The following is a 5768-nucleotide window of genomic DNA, read 5'->3' as shown; positions in this document are numbered from 1 at the left end:
GGGGTTATTGTAGCAAGCATCCCAAGCTTTGGGATGAACATTTATGTTATGTGAAACATGCTTACAACCATGCTAAACATTCTTATACACAGAGATCTCCTTTTGAGACCTGTTTTGGTTTTATACCAAGATCTCCCTTGGATTTTGTCTTTGAAAAAGACATAGCAGTTGCTAGACATAGTGATGTGGACAATGAAACCAAATTCATTGAACAGATCCAAGAAATTCAACAGGCAGTGCAGGAACAGCTGGAAAAGAGCCAAGCCAAGTATAAGGCAAGGCATGATAAACATCGGGTGGAGCACAGCTTCCAAGTTGGTGATCAAGTCTGGCTATATATTAGCAAAGACAGGATGTAAGGTGAAGGAAAGAAGTTGAAGCCAACAAAGTATGGGCCTTTTAAGGTACTTGAGAAAATTGGTGAGAACGCTTTCCACCTTGATCTGCCAGCATAAATGCACATCTATTCAGTGGTAAATGCAGAAAAATTAAGACTATTTGAACCTTCATTAATCGAAGACCCCGAAGAGCAAAGTTAATTGCCTTCCATTGATGATCTATTTCCTGAATATCTCAATGAGCTGCAGGAAGATATAGTTTTGGATAGGAAGGTGAGAACCACACGCAGAGGGGATGTTGAGTACCTTAGAATCGGGCTCAAAGGTTCAAAACTGAGCAATGCAAAATGGATAAAGATTGGGCAAGTGAGGCAGTTGTATCCTCACTTGAGCGATGCTTGAAAACCAACTTTTGGTGGTCCAAAAGCCTTTTTGAGTGGGAAGGTGTGATCCAAAAGGATCCAAGAACACACTCTAAGTCTTGAAATCTCTTAAATTCATGCCAAATATCCAAACAATCACATGCTAAGAGCCATTATTATGGTGGAAAAACACTATCGGGAGGCAAAAACCAGAGAAAACACATGAAAACAGTGAAAAAACAGAGTATCAGAGGCGGAACAAGTGAATTCATAGTAATTGTCAGATCTAGCTGATCAACGGTCCATATCTGATCAGCAATCACAATTGACATAGGCAGATAGCAAATATCGTTGCAGACTACATAACACCTGTGACAGTGATTGGTGGAGTCAGCTAGGACCATTGATCAAGCGCACAGATCAACGACCCATGTTGCATCGCAGGATCACTATTGGAGATCACAAGAGCGCTTACAACAGCTCGGGGTTATTGCAATGTGCGGTTGTGATCATTGCATCGTGATATCGTAATAGGGGCTACAAAGAGGAGCAGCCATATACACTGACACATCTGCGATCCTATGAACTGGACCCGATGGTTATATAAATATTATTGCATAAGACGCAAAAAAGGCATTTCCAATGTATTTTGCGTATTTAGTTCATTAAATGAAATACAAGGGGTGAAGCGCTGATGCGATAAGCTGGACCCGAAAGGGTTCCTTAAGGCTATTATATATTGTTTCAAGTCTGGATAAAATCCATTTCTAATGCATTTTCGCAGTTTTAATGTATTTCAAAAATACAAAGGGGAACCTTGGAGCAAGGCCGAAGTGACTTGTGATAGCGATTGAGGACGGACCCGATAGGGGAATAGACCATATTTAAGGACTTTTGAAGTCCGAATTGAAATGTGTTTTGGTAGAATTTCACAGTCGTGAATGCATTTTCCTGTTGAAAGTAGAAAACGACCATGTTTTGGATTCCGAAGGATTTCAAGGGACCCAGGCACTCTTACGTTGCAGAATAGGTGGCCACCTCCCCTTTAGGCATTATGTAATGATTGTGTAATGATGGAAGAGGGATTTGAGTGGGTAGAGGCCCGAGAGACTGAAAGCCGAGGAGCTGAAACAAACAGGCAGCCCAGATTGGATTTAAAGCCACAGACAGAGAGCAAACAGAGGAGATAGTATTGCAAGCAGTGCCGAGATAGAGCTAGGACAGAGGCAGAGAGCGTTGAGGGAGTCTGTGTACTCAAAGAGTCTTGAGAGGTTCAAGCAAAGCTCTTGTTGTTGCATCTGTTGTGTATTGAGTCTCAAATTGAGTTCATACTATTGTAAAAACTCTGCTTGAAGACATAATAGAGAGGCCACCACTGAAGGCTGGACAAGGAGATGTAGCCCATGAGTATTGGGTGAACTCCTTATTAAATTTGTTGTGTTATGTGTTGTCTATTATTATTTTTTTGTTTACTGCCTCATTGTCTGTGTATTTCACAATCTTATCGATCCATTTCATAAAATAACATAGACAAATCCATGCACATGAGTCTGTAATACCTTATTAATTGTCTTAGATATCATTATCCGATCAATTTCCTAGGGAATTTTAATATCTATTGTTCAGGCATACTTGTTGCATAAAATTACATGTTGTTGTAAGGCCTTAATACTTTCATAAGGCATACATGTAGAGAAATGGTGCATGGGGTCATCAAGTTGTGGAATGGTCCACTTGGATAGGTACCAGAGTGGTAGGTGTATTGTTATCCTAGCTTGAGGGGGGAAATGTGAGATGGTTGATGAACCATGTACATGAAAAAATGTTCTAGATAACTGGAAGATACAATGAATAATTACACATGTATTCAAGTAGATGGTAACTTTTTTAAATGGACTTCAACAAAAATGTGAGTGTCACCAAGATAATCTCCCCGAGTCAAGTTTCATGGGTGATTATTGGAGTGGTTCAGGTAAACTTGACTCGTTCATGTTACTCGTAGTTTTGAGACTCCCGATTTATGAAAACCCATGGTTTTCCCATGATATTCATCTCTAATGTGACATATTTAAATGTGGAAAGAATCCAAGTAAATTGGTCCATGTTGCTAGTGGGATCCTACCAATGATGTCTTTAGACATCACCACTTCTCTCTGTGTTTCATGATCCCAACAAAAATGATCCGTAAACTGTCATGGATATTCCACTGGATAGTTTGTCACAACAAATCTAATAATATTATATTAAAAGATTGAGATTCTACACTATAACAGTTTTATTTAATTTTTAGATCTGTAAAATTAAATTTAATTATTTCATGCATGTAAAAGTAAATCAAGCAGAAAAGTAGAGAATGACAAAATAAGCTCACACACACATAATACACAAGATATGCTCTTTGGGAAACCCTTTCGGGAGAAGACCCAGCTGGAAGGTGAGGTCGCTTTGCCCTCTTTCTCTGTCTAGAAGTATGGTTGCATATACCAAGAAGTAATGTTTGTGGCCCATGGGCTGCTATAGTGCATATATCCCCTCTATGTGCTATACCTCCTATCTCTCCTTCCTATCTTTACTCAACTATGGCACAAAATTCTCTCGAAAGAATGGAATGCCTCTTCCTCCTAGTGGCCAGGTTATAACACAGCCTGATAGTCGACTAGTGGTTAAGTTTGACTACATCAACTCTTAACTATAGTTAAAAAATATACTCTTCTAGAGTATTTTACATCAAAAACATGTGGCTAGCCCCTTTTCCATGAATAATGGGGGCTGACGCGGCGTCCTCCCGAACTATAGGTATGAAAACAGGAAGGTCAATTTCTAAGTGGCATAACTTTTGCATACAGACTCCAACTGACGTGATTCTTGCGCCATTGAAAAGCTCTTTGTGTGTATAATAACACAAAATGGTGAAAAACACTGGCAAAAAAATTTTACCCCAAAAAAGCATCATTTGATGCCTCAAAACGCTCCTAGAAGGTTTCAGACCCTGTTTCGCCAAACTGGCTCCCGCTGATAAAAAGGGTCCCGTGAGCTGATTCCTCCACTTTTTCCACTCCAAATGTATCGATATGGATGAAAAACAATATAATGATCCAATTAGGCTCATGAAATTTTTAGCAGGTACTAGAGGATCTTCTCAGAAGAAACTTTTTCTATTAAGAGAGAGCCATAAAATGGATATATTTGATTCAACAACTCATGTAGATGGTGCTTATGATTTCTCTTAGATGATATTTTTCTTAGAACCTTATTCAAACACATCTAAATATGTGTTTTCTTAATATGAAAATCCCCACCCGAAAAACTCCAATTTATGAGCAATTCTTGACCACCATATTACATATTCATTGAATTGATGAAAGAGGGGACAACCAATTGTTTTAATATATTTAACAAGTCAAATATATATTTCAAATCCACATGGTGGAGGAGACCTGTTGCTTCCTTCAATACTAGATGGCTCCCCAATCGAAGAATCTCATAATAGAGTTGAAGAGTTTTCATCATTTGTACGAGTTGGGATCAATGGATGAGCAATAGGTGAACGAAACCATCTTCAATTATGTGTGTTTTAATGACATTCTTGTTGACAATGCTATGATCCTTATGGGTGAAGATGATGGGTTTGATGGAGCTTTGGATGAGGCTCCTTGTATTTAGGATGGGTTAGTAAAGTCTTATTTGTAGTGGGACTAGAGAAAGATAAGTGTAACTTGAAGAGGATTTCACTCAAGAGAGAGGTGCCCATTGTTGCGGTGCACAGTTTGGGAGGGATTGGCTAAACAAAAGCATTGGTCCTCTGCTATGATCAAGAAATTAAAGGTGATTTTGGTTATCATTTATTGAATTCATTTTATCTCTGCATTACATAAAGGTTTTTAGGATTTTTATTTATTCAAATTTTTGAGTTAATTAAAACGTGTTTGGGGTTTCTATTTATTCAAATCATTTAATCATTTTATTTCTGAGTGAGTTACTAGGTGGCCAAACTCTATGTGATTTTTTTAGCTTTTTCCTTCTTCTTTTTTAAATTAAGTTTCAAATTTGATTTTTCTAAAATCTCTAATGAAAATTTTTCATTATTTTTTTTTCTAATGTTATCATTAAAAATTTTACGATTATAATTTATAACAAAAAATGATCCAAGTGGATATTGGTTGCCACCTGCCAAGTCCACCTAGACCCCCACCATTGTTTCTCTCAGCATTTTCAGTTTCCTTAATTGTAGCACAACTTACTATTTTTAGCAGTTTTTCAGGTCCTGAACTTCTGGAGCCGTTTTGAGGCCCTAAACGACGTTTTTTGGGAAATCTAGGGGCAAAATGGGTCCATGGACTGATGATGCCCTTCCCAAAGTGGTAGTGCTTGGATAGATCTTTCTAACGAGCTATTGTACGCGTCAAATGGGGATCGTATGCCAAAGTTACGACCCCGAGAAGTTGATGTACCAATTTACCCAAACGGGGCCCACAGTTTGGCGTTTCATCTCCTAGGGTTAGGTTTTGGAATGTTAAGGGTTTTCCATTGTTTCTCAACAATAAATAGGCCTTCGAGCCTCATTGTAACACAGTTCAGAGACATGTAGCCACCACATCTCTTCTCAGAGATAAGCTACCATCGCCCTAGCTAGTTTATTTCCATTTCTGGTTGTAAGCATATTTCAGTATTTTCCATTAATGAAATGAAGTATTATTTCCGCTGCATCTTTGTGTATATGGTTATCTCTATAATTTGTTGCGTTCCTGTTTAAATCCGGATCAGTGGTATCAGAGCGGTCTGCTTTTTCTTTGTTTTTCTTTGCATGTCCCCAACAAGGTCGGGATATGAGTTAGGGCTTGAACTGGTCGAACCTTTGCAAGACCAGCCTCGCAAATCCCGACGGCCTCCCATGGTGGATGAGAAGAAAGACGAGGGGGCAGGAGATCCCATCAAAATCTTGCTCGAAGAAGCCCTTGAGCAACAACGGAATGCGATGATGGACAGCTTTGCCCCGATCCTTCAGCGACTACCCAGAAGCGACGCATCAGCTTCCAGCAGCTACTCTGGAAATGCCATGCCCTTTAAG

The sequence above is a fragment of the Pinus tabuliformis genome, chromosome 7 (genome assembly GCF_031772625.1).
Source record: "Pinus tabuliformis cultivar Carrire ecotype Pingquan chromosome 7, CPIR1, whole genome shotgun sequence".
In the NCBI taxonomy this organism is placed as follows: Eukaryota; Viridiplantae; Streptophyta; class Pinopsida; order Pinales; family Pinaceae; genus Pinus; species Pinus tabuliformis.
This window is presented reverse-complemented; position numbering follows the sequence as displayed.